This window comes from Otolemur garnettii, unplaced genomic scaffold (assembly GCF_000181295.1).
Source record: "Otolemur garnettii isolate 467f Iridium unplaced genomic scaffold, OtoGar3 scaffold00002, whole genome shotgun sequence".
Classification (NCBI taxonomy): Eukaryota; Metazoa; Chordata; class Mammalia; order Primates; family Galagidae; genus Otolemur; species Otolemur garnettii.
This window is the reverse complement of record NW_003852397.1, coordinates 24,507,824-24,524,049: the sequence shown is the minus strand read 5'-3', so window position 1 is coordinate 24,524,049 and position 16,226 is coordinate 24,507,824.

The following is a 16,226-nucleotide window of genomic DNA, read 5'->3' as shown; positions in this document are numbered from 1 at the left end:
TTCATGAAGCCAGGTTTTCTTCATACATTTCTACCAAAAAAATCTCACGCAACAAAATGCAGAAGCAGACGTAAGAATCCAGCTACCTGCTACCAAGTCAGACTTTAAAAAGATTTGCAAAGATGCAAAACAACACCATTTCTCTCTTCTCTTAAAGTTCTCAGAAACTATAATTACGCTTTATAAAAATTAAGTTTGCATATATTATATTATCAGGTCCTGGGCTTACTATTATAATTTTTTTAAAAATAGTTAAAATTATACATTTGTAACAAAGTAAATAATGATAGAGGTACCCAGCCAATCAACACCTCTTTAGGCTTTCAATCACTTTTAGAATGAAAAGAAGACTTGAGACAAAAAAGTCCAACAGCTGATGTTGTACAGGATAAAAACTTGTTTTCTTTCACAAAACAAAGAAATAAAAAAAAAAAACAGATGAAAGAGGAAATGTGAAATTTAGATTAGAAGAGATTTAAAAGATATTAACCAATCACAAGGCCACAATTCAGATCTTGTCTGGACCCTGATTTAAACTATTTTTTTAAAAAGATTATTAGACAAGAAGGGAAGTATGAACATCAACTGGTTGGTTGTTATTGGAGAAATACTATTGCTTTTTCTTTTTTTGAGAAATGACAACAGTATGTACTTCTTTGAAGTTTTTTTATAGTGCAATTTCCTTACATACATATAGTTGACCCTTGAAGACATGGGTTTGAACTGTGTGAGTCTACTTACACATGAATTTTTCTTCAACCAAACATAGATCAAAAACACAGTATACATGGGATCCAGAGGAGGACCGGTGGGACTTAGATACAAGCACATTTTGGAATGTGAGGTGCTGCAGAAAACAATCTCCCAAGAATACTGAGAGAAGACTCTAATACCATTTATTGATACTCATTTACAAATAGTAAACAGAAAAACACTTCTGTTTCTTTAAATTATAGCTATCTTTCGTTAGAATGTACTAGATGCTTCAATATTCTTTCTTCCCCTAACGTAAAGAAAATGTCAAATAGTACACATGTATATTTTAAGCCAATTTCTAATCATTTCAAAACTCATACAGTCTGAACTTGACCTCAAACGCGCAGGCAACAAAAGCAAAAACAGGTAAATGAGATTATATCACACTACAAAGTTTCCACACAGCAAATGAAAATTATCAATCCAGTAGACAGAAAACCTACAAAGTGAGAGAAAATATTTGCAAAGTACCCAACAAGAGTTTAATGTCCAGAATATATAAGAAATTCAAACAACTCAATGGCAAAAACCCAAAAACTGCTTTAAAATGGGTAAATAATCTAAACAGCCATTTCTCAAAAGAGATACAAATGATACATAAAAAAAAAAAAACTATCACTAATTATCAGAGAACTGCAAATTGAAACCACAGTGTGTTTTCATCTTACCCAAATTAAAATGGCTACTTTAAAAAGACACAAATGCCAGTGAGGACGCACAGAAAGGGGAATGCTGATGGGATTTTAAATTACTTTAGCAATTACGAAAAATAGTACAGAAGTGCCCCCCAAAAAACTAAAAAGAGAAATAGCACACAAGTTCCAGCAGGCCCACTCCTGGGTATAATTCCAAAAGAAAAAAAATCAGCATGTTGGGCTTGGTGTCGGCCACATGCACCAAGGCTGGCAGGTTCAAAACCAGCCAGGGCCTGCTAAACAACCACAACTGCAACAAAAAATAGCTGGGCATTGTGGCAGGCACCTGTAGTCCCAGCTACTGGGAGGCTGAGGCAAGAGATTCGCTTAAGCCCAAGAGTTGGAGGTTGCTGTGAGCTGTGACACCACAGCACTCTACCAAGGGAAAGATAGTGAGACTCTTTTTCAAAAAAAAAAAAAAGCAAACCAGCATGCTGAACAGAGATCTGCACGCTCCTGTTCACTGCGGTGCCATTCACAGTAGCCAAGATACGGAATCAACCCAAGTGCCCAGCAGTTCGTGGACGCATAAAGAAAATAAAACGTGCACAAAGGAACATTACTCAGCCATAAAAAAGAACGAAACCCTGTCATTGCAGCAACAGGCATGAACCCAGAAGATTCCGTCAAGTGAAATAAGCCAGCCCAGAGAGACAAACTCTGCATGTTCTCATTCACGTGGGAGCTGGAAAAGTTGATCTCACAGAAGGCAGAAAGTAGACAAGAAGTTACGAGAGGCTGGGAAAGATATGAGGGAAGGAGGAGGAGGGAAAGGACGGCCAACGTGTACAAAATTATAGTGAGGAGTATAAGTTCCAGGGTTCTAAGGTACACAGGGTGACTACAACAAACCACAGAGTATGTATTTCAAAATAACTAGAAGAGAGGACTTTTAAGGTTTTCAACACAAAGAAATGACAAATACTTGAAGTGATGGGCATCCTAGTTATTCTAATTTTTTCCATGCATATGTTATAAACATGTATGAGAAGGTCATATGTGCCCTATCAATATGTATGATCATCCTGTATCAATAAAAATAAATTATTTTTTTAAAAGAATCAGATTTCACTATCATTAAGACTTAATCCTCAAATCAGGAACTAGGAGGTGAATGCCAGAGGAATTCTAAGAAATAGTGAAAATGTGAAATGAATGAAGATGTGCACCTAAGTTCTATGTGACTCCTCCCTCATCAAATAGAAAAGAATTTCCCCCTGGTGGATAAATGGGGTAAAGCCCAAATGATCCTTTAAAAAGAAAAGCTTTACTGTTCTTTCTAGTAAAATCTCTAGATACATACAAACTATCTCCATTACTTTCTTTGGCAAGTGTCCTTTAAGGAAATTTAGCAAAATCATCTTACAGTGCAGAAATTCTCAGCTGCGACTTTCCTGATTAACATTCTCTAGAAATAGAATAGCATTTGTTCATCAGATACTGAGTGTCGGGACACAATACACATACTTTTAAATTATTAAATCAATCTTACCTTTTAGAAAGTGGCTGACCATTTATCTACATTATTTCCCTTATTTCTTTTTCAAAAAAGATGGGCCCTCCCACCCGTCTAGTCTACACTGAAGAAAAGTGAGTTGTAGAAAGGTTTAACAACTAGCGGCATGGCCAGCATTTAAACCCAGGTCAGTTTGAATCCAACCAGGAACTGTTATTCTTAACCACTGTCTAACCTTTACAGCATTTTGTCCCCTTGGAAAATCTGGCAAAATCTACTTTGCCCAGAACATGGTTCTCCTCAGAACATGTCAAAACCAGTTTACTGGATAGAGCCAAGGTTCTTCACATGTCAGTCCAACATGTGCCTTTCTCATAAAATATTTACATCAATAAAATCATGTTAATATGCTTATTAAGAAAATGTCATTATGATGTCTATATAACACAAATAGATATTTGGTCTTTTCTTTCTTTTTTTTTTGAGATAGTTTTTTGTTGCTCACGGTAATAGTGTTATAGCTCACTCACAGCTATCTCAAACTCTTGGGTTCAAGCGATCCTTTCTCAATCTCCCCAGTACCTGGGACTATAGGCATCCACCACGATGTCCAGCTATTTTTAAAGACAGGGTCATGCTCTTACTCAGGCTTGTCTTGAACTCCTGACCTCAAGGGATCTACCTGCCTCAGCTTCCCAGATGGCTGGGATGACAGGTGTGAGCCACTGCGCCTGGCCAATATTTGGTTTTTTTCTTTCCTACAAACAATACATGAATAAAATGTATAGAAGCAAAATCCTGTCTGCATCTAGCAGGAAGAAAAGAAACAATGAGAAATCTATAAGCTAGCACTGTACAAAACCCGCAGTAAACGTTCATTACATCTTAGGAAATACTCAGAATATGCCTTTGCTGTACAGAACGTTAGTAATGTTACAGCATACTCTGCCTATAAGCACATAGCGAAAATGTGTAAAAACTGTTTTCATTCCTTTTTTTGCTGTATGGTTTGTAGATACTTTGTGTAAAGTATTACACCCTAAAAATATTTACTACATTGCCTTTCCCATCATCTAATTTTTAAGCCATGGCTACTTTCATTATCGTGTTTGAATGGCTACGTGTTAAGCATTTTTCCACCCTGATACTATTTTAACGAAAGCTGCCGCTTCTATGACCCCTGGTCTTCCTCCCTTGTTTTCATCCTCTGTACGTGAACATTTGCATAGAAACACACAAAGTCCTTCCATTTCAACTAATCATGCTCCTAAGACTGGGCAATTTTTTTTTCAGTACTTAAAAGTGCTTTTCTTTTGTTTCTGTAATTATCACCTCGTACTAGTCCATAATCCCACCTGTAACCTGTGTTTCATGAGCCACAAAGCAGGTAGGTAATAGAGTCACAATCAATACAAGTCACAAGTAGTATTTCTCATTCTGCAAGCATTCCCACAGCAAATCTCTTGTTAAATGGTTCTGAGATTTCCTAAGGAAGTATCTTACAAGCATACCATGATGGTCCCCTGCGTTATCAGATGAGATCTGGCATTTTCCTCCTCATCTCCTCTAAATTCTAAAGGTCACTAGCCACTACTAGTTTTTTGGTTCAACTGTCCATCAGATGCACCAAAGCAGCTTTGGATTCCCACTAACATACAAGACATGGCTGGCAATGCCACTGCCAAGGGCACTGAGGCCCAGCTGACTCCTACCAGTGCCCACTGTGGATGGCTCATCAAAGGGCTGCTGGTAACTTTCCTGAAGACAGAGACCACTGTGACTGGCACCAAGTGTATATTACTCTCCCAAAGTCTCCCTTTTGTGCAACAATTCACTTTAGCTTTTTCTCACTTGTATTGTAATCTTCATGACCTCAGCCTCTAATGAAGGGCTAAAGAGACTCCATGACATATGATACCATCCTCAGAATTACCTCCTCTGTCTCTGTTACACCACTCTTCGTCTCTAAACCAAAGCTGTGCAATTTCACTCTCTCTTGAGATATTCTGTCTACTGGATCAACTTCCCCAGTCTTTCATAGAAATAAATTCCTGGCAGCCCTTGTCTACCATGTACTACTGACATTAGGTGGTGATGAAATTTAGTAAATATCTTACATTTAAGAATCCTATAAGAACACAGGGGTGCAGACCTCTCCTACATTAATGGCAGCATTACTGGCGGGAACAACCTATACGGGGAACAATACTCTGGACCATATCCTCCAACTCAACCATTCTTACAAATTTATTTTATAGACCCTTGCACACATGCATAGAAGGAAAAAGGTTACTCCATGACTACAACATTGTTTATAATACCAAAAAATTGGAAACAACTCAAATGTCCATCTACAGAGGACAGCTCTATAACGCCACTGTAGGAAGCAATGAAGAAATACTTTACATTTTGATATAGCACGAGCTTCAAGACACTATTAACGGTACTAACATTATACAAAATATAAAAACTAAGCTACTCTTTGTGTCAAACAAAAGATGATATAGATAAATATGTGTATTGTCTGTATATGCCTAGACTATCGCTGGAAGGATTTGTCAGAAACTGGTAGCACTGGCTGTGTCCAGGCAGAAGTAATGGTTTGCTAAAAGACAGCTATGGGAGGAAGCCTCTGTCTGTATTTTTTTTGTACTTGTTGAATGTTTGTATGGTGCTAAAAAAATTAATATGAAAACGAGTTTTTAACCTATTTCACGTTTATTTAAAAATCTGTGATATAAAAGGCATGTCTTCCCATGAACATGCCACCAAATGAAGCTACAGCCTGAGAGTCACTGGGGAAATCAACTTCCACAATGCTCTCTGGTGACTTCACTGGTACGTGCTACCTGCATGTGCACACGTATCAACTCAACAGATGGATGAGAGGGAGGAAATGTGGGGTTCACACCTCCCCAACTCAGGGATTCATTTCTAGACTGCATTATTATGCTTTCTGCTGTTCCTGAGTGACACCTGAAGTTCTGTGACATTTAGTCATTTGTCGTTTTACAAAGATAAGATGCTGAATCACATATGCCACAGAACGGAGGGCAAAGACCAGTAATAGAGCCTGGCTAAAGTCCAGGCATGTTCTCAGTTACAGGGCTTAGTCTGGGTGCTAGGAACACTGCAAATAAAGTGATTTTAAAAAACCGTTTCCTTTTAAAATAGGAAACAAAGAAAATTAATGCTAGTTGAGTGTCGTGTTGATGACAAAATAAAGGGAATATGGAAATGTTTATGAAAGTGATAGGCTAGCCACAGAATAGAAGTTTCAGATAAATTAAAGACAAAATGTCAAATGCAATGATGACTCAGACATATGAACAAAACTACCAAATGCTCCAAAAGGAAATAAGTAGAAAAGAAGTGTGAATTTGTTTCAATAAGTACTCCAGACAGTACAAAAATCACTCATCAAGTATTAAGGGTCTAGAGAGATCATTTAAATTTTTCAGTTTTATTTTAGTCATTTTGCAGAAGGAATTACATGCTTACAAGATTTTTTTCAAGTTGAGAATTATGATTGGCTCGGGACACAGCCCCCACAAATGTCAACGATCTACTGTACCTCTTTTTGACTAGAGATAAACAGAGTTTGGGTGTCCTTCATTATCTTTCCTTCATACAACTTTTTTGTATCTGCGGTAAGTGGTGAAAAGAAGAGTCTCAGAGGGAAGGCCAGGGATGCCTAAGGGGCTGAGTTCCTGTAGCATATTCAAAATGAAGAGCAGCCTGCCTGGGGCTGAGATGAAAATCAGATAACAGTCCTCTGAGAGATCAGCAGCCCATCCTAGGATGCTTAGCATGGAACATGAGTGGGCCTTGCCCTAACCCCAAAGTCTGGACCTATAGATAAAGGATGAGACACGGGTTACTGAGAAAGGGTACTGACTGGAGCCTAGCCGTTCTTGCTCAAAGCATTGTTCTCCCAAAATTTTACTTTAAAAAATGGCTAACAGTAAGATCAGTTAAATAGTTTTAATAATTTTACTGCTGCCTTTTTTAAAGAGTTGACATTATATAGTTTTATAGTTAACCAGTGCATTTTCAAAAATAGGGTACAGAGATGCTATGGTTTGAGTTGAGAATGGCTGTAAAATGGGGGTACACACTCCTCAAAAGCAGCATCTGAGAAACAGACTCAAATTCTGCCATTTAGATAACAGGCTTAAGATATCAGCGCCCAGCTTTGGTGATTAGTATTATCAGGTTTAGGTCAAGAGCGCAACGCATCTTTTGTAAAGATGCTAAACCTAAAATAATTACTAGGAGCCAAAGAAAAACGACAGTGTGCAGAAGAGTAACACAGCAACGAGAAAAGTCTACCCCGGCCCTGCCCAGGTTAAGACCGTTAACTGAAGGCGGCTTTCTGTTTACTTTACAGGAATCACTGGTCACTAACCAACACTATACCTGGTGCAGAATGACATACCCAACATCCTAAATGTCATTCTCTGGCAGTACTGTCTAAAAGGAGTTTCCCCACCACTGATCGTGTTATTAATGTGACATATAAAACCGCAGAGCCCCCACCCACCCAGCTCCTGCCATGTGAGTACGTCAAGGATGAGATTCTCAGGACACGCTGTGTTCTTACAGTTCCTGTTTCCATCCCTCACCCCTCCCTCAATTACTTCTCTTCCTCCTCTTCATTTCATTTTCCAAAGTTTAATAATTATCTACTTCATAACTCCTGGCAAATCAGTCTCTTAAAAATCTCCGTTTCCTCATCTGTAAAATGTGGAGAATAACAGAACCTTTCTTCTTCTTTGGGGGTTGATACAAATTGGATGAGATAAGCCAGGCAATACTCTAGCACAGTGCTGACCACACAGGAAGCAGCCAATAAAATGTTAGTTTATTATCACAATTATCTGGTTTGATTCTATTTTACTGAAGTTCATGACAGCCATTCAGTGACCTTAAAAAAAATTAGGTAGTGGCTTCTTAAAAATTCACGTTATTTCAAAGCAGCTACTGTAGTAGGCCACCTGTGTTCCAACTTACATCACAACACGTGAAGATCACTACCTAAAAAGTCGGTATCCTAGTCTTCTTATTTACACGGCTCCAGAAAAGACTGCCAGTTCCTTAAAAAGCAGCACCTCTGAAGGAGAGGAGGACTTGCCACATGGGGAGGGTGCTGCAACTAGAGCCCAGGCCCTCTGGCCAGAGGTCATCCCTATCCCAGAGGAGCCTCACCCTAGACACCACACCCTTCTGACCACATTGAGATATGACTAAAGGCCAGCTAAGGAAACCTTCCCCAAAGTCTGCTCCCCAAAACACAACATTTAGGAGACCATTTATTTGTGTCCCATGGTAAAATGCTTCATGGCAGAAGAGACTTGCAGTACCCTTGCAGTCTTTGGGGGATGTCTAGCACACGTGAGGTGCACAGCCACCTGCAGAGAGAGTCTCGGCCAAAGTCTCCCACAGTCACTCAGCTTCAGGAGTATCACTGTTCCATGGAGCCCCTCTTTTGGAAAAGCCCGAGCTATAAAAAATTTAGAAAATGGCATGACAGTAAGGCAGCATTTTATAGGGGCAGGGTTTATTCAGCTTCACATCAGGTTCAACTACAAGGATGCTACCTTCTGACCTGGCTTCCTGGCTGTGTCCACGTGTTGGGAAGTGCAGCTCTACTACTTGGGAATGTGAGAAAGACATGGTCCCGCCATGTAAGACTCCCTGCAGTTGTCCCCGCTGAAGTACACAGCGGTATGTGGGAGATCTCACACATCCATAAACCAAGGCCACAGGGAGAATCATGTAAAGCCACAAACCTAACACACATGAAGGGATGTGGACACCCTGGAGCAGGAGGGGGTCTTTAACGCTGTGTCATTTTAAAGGATCTCACCAATGCCAGCTATTTGACCCTCACAACTATCTTTTAAGATTGATAAAAATCATTACCTTCATTTTATAGGTTAGAAAATTATGGTCATCCCACTAAAAAAGAGGCTTTTACATGGTACCCCCAAGACAGTGGCCAACATACTGAATTTTAGTCAACGTAAGGGGCAATTTAACGTAATGATGGGAATCAAGGACTTTGGAGCCAGAGTGCTTGGGTTAACATCTTAGCTTTCCCAATTTAATCTCCAGCAGGGCAGCTAATCAGTCTTGAGTCTTAGCCCCTTCCTCCATAGAATGGGACAGGAATTATCTACTCCAGAAATATATGAGAATTAAAAAAAAATAATACGAAGTCAGCCAGGCACAGTGGCTAACACCTATAATCCCAGCATTTTGGGAGGCAAAGGATCACTTGAGGCCAGGAGTTCAAGACCAGCCTGGGAAATCTAGTGAGACTCCACCTCTACAAAAGAATTTTAAAACTTAACTGGGCATTTGCGCACATTTGTATTACTTCAGCAGGAGGCTGAGGCAGGAGGATCACCTGAGCCCAGGAGCTGAAGGTTACAGTGAGCTACGATCATGTCACTGCTCTTTAGTGTGGGTGACAGAACAAGACCCTGTCTCTTAAAAAAAAATTATACATGCTAGTGCTCTGCACTCAGTACACAAGTGCTACACTTACTCTGAAGAAAAGAAAACAGACTGCTCTCTGGTATCCTTGTGCCCTGCAAGCACCAGTTTACCAGATGTCTGAAGTATCTCAGGGCAGAAGAAGGATATCTGTGCTAAGGCCCACACTTCTGCATCACAAAGCCTTATTTAATTTCTTAGGTGTCCAGAGATGAAGGGAGGGAGGGAGGAAGGGAAGTCAAGAGCAATGGTGAGGCTGAGATTTCAGGGACAAACGGACTTCAAAGTGAATTTGGGAGACTGATGTAAGGTCACTAACTGTTAGTTTTGCCAAGTGCTTATACAGAGAAGAGCATTTTAACAACCAACCAAATAAGGAAGACATAAATTCTGAAAAACTACACGAGACTAGGCCATTGGCAATCTTACTGTGACATTTTTGCTAAGGAGGCATAAAAACGTCCTCACTTACCAACTGTGGGCCCAGGACCTGCTTTCAAGAGAGCCAGTACAGAGACAAACAGAAAGTACGAGAGACTGTGGCCAAAGGCCAGTAGGAAACAGAGAAGGGAACGAGGTACACCGTCCACACAGGGGGCTACACTGACGGCCGTGAGAGTCCCCAGCAGAAGCACAGGAAGATGTGTGCACACTTACGATGCCAGGGCCCGTCGTCACAGGAGCACCCTGACTGTAACACCACACTGCACCACAGACACCGACTTACAGGAGGTTCTGAAGATGAAAGGCCTTGATTTACTCATTTCTTTATACCCTGACACCTACCCATAGTAGGTATCAACAAAATCAATGAATAAAAGACAGGGGAAAATGCAACAGACTAGCAGGTGTAGGGCTGGGGACAGGAGAAATCAGAGGAAGATCTTCATTTGTCTCCATCTACCTCGCAGTCTTCAGTGAAAGTTCTAACAACTGGGCTGCTGAGTATTTATTTACCTCTTTGACAGAAGCATAACACTGCCACTCCAAGAAACGCTCCTTATTTAAGTGTCAGTGGAGAACACATCAAAAGAAGTTAAATTCAAACCTCTTAAACAGGCTTATTCAATAAGGAGAAGAGAAAACTCTACACTCACACTTGAAGCATCTCTCCACAAACACACTGCTACAAAGAAAAATTTTCCTTTCAAATCAAGCGTGACAGATACCAGCTTTGATATTCCACTCACCCTGCCTGATAGGAACTCTGAATCACACATGCTATTGGAATTGAGATCTGTTGTGGAAAGACGGGAGATTTGGCCCTAAGGGTCTGAGTTCATAGACTAGAGGCAGGAAAAACTACATCATTTCAGTGTGAGAACTGAAATCTTAGAACCATCAAAAAAACAAATCCTTGAGAATCTGGGTCCTCTGGGTCCCTCGATCCTTGTATATTAGATACCTGAGTGTCAAGAGATCCAGGTTGCTTTTAAATACGAAAACCAGTTATTACAACTGTTCTCTCTTATTGATATTTTCTCAAAAAAATGCCCTCACTTTATCTACTGGTCACATGTTAATGACCAGTATCCTATCTATAAGGTAGCAATGGTCCATCTGATTTGCTACCTTTTTGGCCACGGAGATCCCATGCAAACGGCTAGTCACCAAAGACAATCTGCACAAAATCTCAACTTCCTGCCCTTCGTTTGTTACTGTAAGAAGGTAAATTATTTCAGACTCTGTGGCCTAACCTACTTACTTCCTCTAAAGGAGGAACAGAAAATGAAAAATGCCTTTCAAGAAAAAAAAAAAGGTACCCAGAAAGTAAAATCACAAACTGACATTAACGGGCCTATGGCGTATTTACTATGCTCTCATAAAAGGCTTTTATTTGAAGTTCATGTTCAATATATACAGACTCTAAGAAATCTCTCTTTTGAGGTAAAGTATCCTGAAAAGTGTTATCTTATCATCAGCATACTACACTAGAAGGGTAATAATAGAAATTTTACACCCATTAGAAGGATTCAAAGGCCATAAAAAGAACAAAAACCTGTCTGGCACACATATTTCTATGCTTATGCTAAATATGCATGAACTTAAATTTAAAAAGAAAAAACTAAAAGTACTGTCTTGTTCTTTTTTAATTTTACTTCATAATTTTATTTTTAAAAATGCCAAAAGTAGTATCTTTTTTTCTTATTCCGCTTCGTACTTTTATAGAACATAGAGCTAAAATTAAAAGATTTACACTTATTTCTCTTTTGCATGTCATGAATTAGATTTGACCAGATTTTACTTTCTCACAGCAGTCAGGTCTACAGGCTTGTCTTGAGTATCACCGGTAGCTAACCTCCTTATCAACAGATTGAGCAACTAAGCCTCAAGGCCACCACCAAATAAGACCACACAAACCAATAAAGCGAATTATTTAGTCAACCAGATCAGACTGATCGCTTAGAAATTTCAATTCACAAGGGAAAATAAAAAAACTGATTTTGGTGCCTGAAGAATCCTACTCAAAAGGATTCTAGTAACTGGACTGGTTTGATTCCATAAAGTTATATATAACATGATCCTGGCACATACGAGGTGCTCAAAAACTTTTACTGACTAATAGAGCTTTGTCAAAGGAGAAATAGTCCATTAATCCACGCAGGCAATGGTGTCCTTTTAAGTCAAATAGAAGACCCACTTAATGCACCATAACTCGTAGAACAAAGACGTACCCTTCCCACTGTAACACAAAACCACCCATTGAGTTCAAACAGACCCTTCACCTGATTTTGCAAACATGGGACATACTCTTTTGGTTACAGTGTATAACACTGGTAAATACAGCAGTCTTGTTCAGTATCTTCTTGGTCACATTCCCTATTTTTTATTTTGATTCTAGGTCACTGTATTTCTGCCATACACATCCCCAGCTTCTCCCCACCACTATCTCTATCCCTTATTTTAATTTTCGTCTTTCATTTTACAATCCTAGTTTCTGAGTAAACTGCATAACCTTTGGAGCCCACCTTGGTAAATTTAGGTCCCGTTCTTTTTATGCATTGCTTCATTATTTTTTATAACTAACCCTACTGCCTATCAGGCCTCCTCCTACTAAGAACAAATGAAATCTTTGAAAATAAAGATGCACCGTAATTGCAAAACCCATTGTGAGTAATGTCTTATTAACAGTTTGTGATCGTTTCAAGGCCACAGGCTAGACCAAAGTATTCTTTTCAGAAAAACTCAACGATTGGTCTTTTCCCAATGTTTGTTTAAAAAAGAAAGAAAAGTAGAAAGTTTTCTTCCCATCGCTTTTTCCTACACGTGTTCACTTCTGCTCATCTTACTAAACCAACATATGAGAGTAAATAGACTAATCTGGAAACATGGTATCTTTGAAATATTCTAGGAATTACTATTTTGAAAGTCAGAAACCTAAAGACATAACAAAACAATCATAAGCCAGTATCATTTCCCCTGGTCCCACCCCTTTCAAAAGGCATGATATGAACTTGGACAAGTTACTAAGTATCTCTGAGCACTGGTTTGGTCTAAAAGAGAAATAATAATACCAAATGCTCAAGGTTAGTCAAAGTATTAGAGACAATACTCAGTGCATAAAACAGTACCTGAGCATACAGAAAGCACTTGGAAATTATTTTTTGGATCAATAAATAAGTAAATGAATATAAAGCACCCAGAATAATGCTTGGCCCCCAGCAGGCTCTCAGTATACAATAGCACCTAAAATTGTACATCAACATTTCATAGTGTTTTAAAGAGGGCACCCCATCTGTCAGGCACCTAACATAGGCATGCCCTATGTCACAGGGCATTTATCTGGATGTGCTGGTAAATGTGTTCCTATGTTAGGTACCTGGCAGATGGGTACCCTCTGCAAAACACTCTCAAATGTTGATGAACAATTATAAGTGCTGTTGTATACTCAGAGCCTGGCAAGTGTCAAGCATTAAGCTGGGTTCTACTATAGACACAGGGCATTTATCTCTGCCATTGACTCACATTAGTCACGGCTTCATTTTGTTAACTACTATCATGTTGTATGGTTATCTCTTCAGCTAGACGATGAATACACTGAGGCCAAAGATTGATACTCTATTTCTTTGTAGCCCCAACACATTCATTCATTTAATCCTGTTGTAACTGTTGATTTTGTGAAACACTCCCCAACAGTGATTTTCACAAAACAGATGCTTCATAAATATTTGTTGATCAAAAGACTGATTTACAATATATACAGGATAAAGAATAATACTGCAGCAAAATATTTATTTTACTGTTACATATAATATGTATATATTTCTTATAATCATGCAAGTAATTCAAGGTCTCCTTTTTTATTTTTTTGTTAGAGACAGAGTCTCACTTTGTCACCCTCTGTAGAGTGCCATAGCATCACAGCTCACAGCAACCTCCAGCTCTTGGGCTTAGGTGGTTCTCTTGCCTCAGCCTCCAGAGTAGCTGGGACTACAGGCGCCTGCCACAATGCCCGGCTCAAGGTCTACTTCTAAGGAAGAAATCAAGAGTTCATCAGAAAAAGTTCCCTCTCTCAAGATCACTGAACTTTATTCAAATTCCTTTCAAAAGTCCTTGCTCTTTCTTCCAAACCATCCTATATCCTAAATGGAAATTGTCTAAATTCCCAATTTTATCTTATAAACCAAACTTAGTTACATTTCAGCGGTACCCTTTCCTAATGTTTCCCTTCCTCTACTTTCTGTACAGCTGCTGCAATCAATACAAACAGTTCATTATCTCCCATTAAGCATCAATGAAATAATTTAACACAGTGAAAAGGTAACCTGAGAATATTCCCATTAGATGGTGAAGCTCTTCACAAAATATATCTTCCACATATCCCCTGACGTTTAAGATATCACACATCTACACATGCATACGTGAACATACAAGTGGTTCTTTTCTCTACATATGGTGTCTTCACCTGTATCATAAAATGATCCTCAAATTCTTATGAGAAAGAACTCTCCTCAGAGCAACAAGTAAGAACGCAGACAAGTTCTTCATCAGAAAGTGGCCATTACCTTGTGAACATATTGGTCAGAGAAAGAATCAGAATCAAAGAAAGAATCAGATCCAGATCTAGATACACAATTTAGGCATGACTTGTGAGTGCATGAAGGGAGGGCTTCTTACTCATGTCTCAAGGCTAAACATTAAAAAGCAGTATCATGCATTGTGCTCTAGGTATATGATTATACGCCATGGTTCTGGACCAGATAACCTAGGAATCCACGCTCCTTGCTCACGGCTCTCAAGAGAGCTGGAGCCTTTAGTCATGTCTACTGTACAATGTACAACTGTTATACTATTAATAGCAGAGCTCAGAGTATTGTCTACCCTGGACTAAGGATCTAGAGAACTTGTCAAGGGCCAAAACCTAGTCTTTAGTATCCAATTAAAAAAATAAAATAAAAAACTGGTTAAGTAACCAGTAGAAACACTGCCAGAGAGATCTCTCAACCATTCTTAGGCCGCCAAGGGGGCCCTGGTCTAACATCACACAAAGTAACTTCTCTTGCAATTTTCCCATCCTGAATGCATCTACAGTAACTAGCACTGGCTGAAATGCAGAACTGGTAAAAATAAACTATCCAACTAGGGGAAGTTCTTCAAGAAGTAACTCTCAATTACTCAGGGACTAATTAACAGGATATATATTTCTTTTTTCCCCCTACTATTGGGTTTTTGGATTCTTAGAACATTGATTGACAGATGAAATAAAACTAAAACTTGTCAGGTTCAATACCTTCAAAGTGAAAATAATGACAAGTAGGACTTGTGTCGTCCTTCTATCTAGATTTCAGATGATCGGCCATCATTAGAATATAGCAGCAAAGGGATCTAGAAAACAGAGAGGGAAGCCCTACGTGGACCTTTCCCTACCTCCAGTCATTCAGAGGACTCATTCATTTTCTGGCCCCTACAGTTAGTTTAAATCACTACTACCCCAGTTACCTATTTTCTCCTCCTCATCTCCCAGCAGACTCATGCAACTAAAATATTAATTACAGTACATTAATTCCCCTCACACCAACCCTTGTACTTCCATCACCCTGCCATTTTCACAATTATGCGTCATTGTAAAGTATTTCTTTCATTTACTCCTTCTGCTTATTAAATGACTAGGTTGGGATAAATAAATTTCAGGCTCTGTATTCAGCACTATGTTAGAACCTAGTCCATTCCCTCAAGGAGCCAATAGTATAAAAGGAAAACTACTTTTTTCCTCAAAAAACGAAATATCCTTAGAAATATTTTTGACAAGCCCATACACTAGACACCCCAGAAACCAATCTGAAAATTTTAGCCAGGAATTAAATTACTAGGTTCTGCCCTAGCCAACCTACATCCTGCCCCTTATGAGGCTTGGCGAAGGGAAAGAATCATGAGACCACCACACATTTAAATAACTTCATAGTTCTCAAAATCTCATTTTATTTGATCCTTCTAACACAGGAAGCCAGGCAAGTACATGCCATCACTCTCATTTTCCAGATGAGACCACTTCCATGTTCTATCCACTGCCATAGTGACTCCTCAATGAAGAAAAATAAGCACAAAAATGTAACCACCGTTTTCAACTTGCCATATCTAAGCAGGGCACTTACCACCCTAGGAGACAATCTCACTTTGCTTGAACCTTAATCCTGTCTGTATGATCTTAGAGTTGTTCTTGCCCCATTGTCTCTGCCGTTATCATTTACAGGGACCACATCTACTTATTTTGCTAATTAATCTCCTATTAATCATTTTTATACCAGTAATTTTTCAGTTTTGACTTCTAGACCAGTCTGACCCTATCGGGCTTATCAGTCCCGGTCATAAAAGGTAGA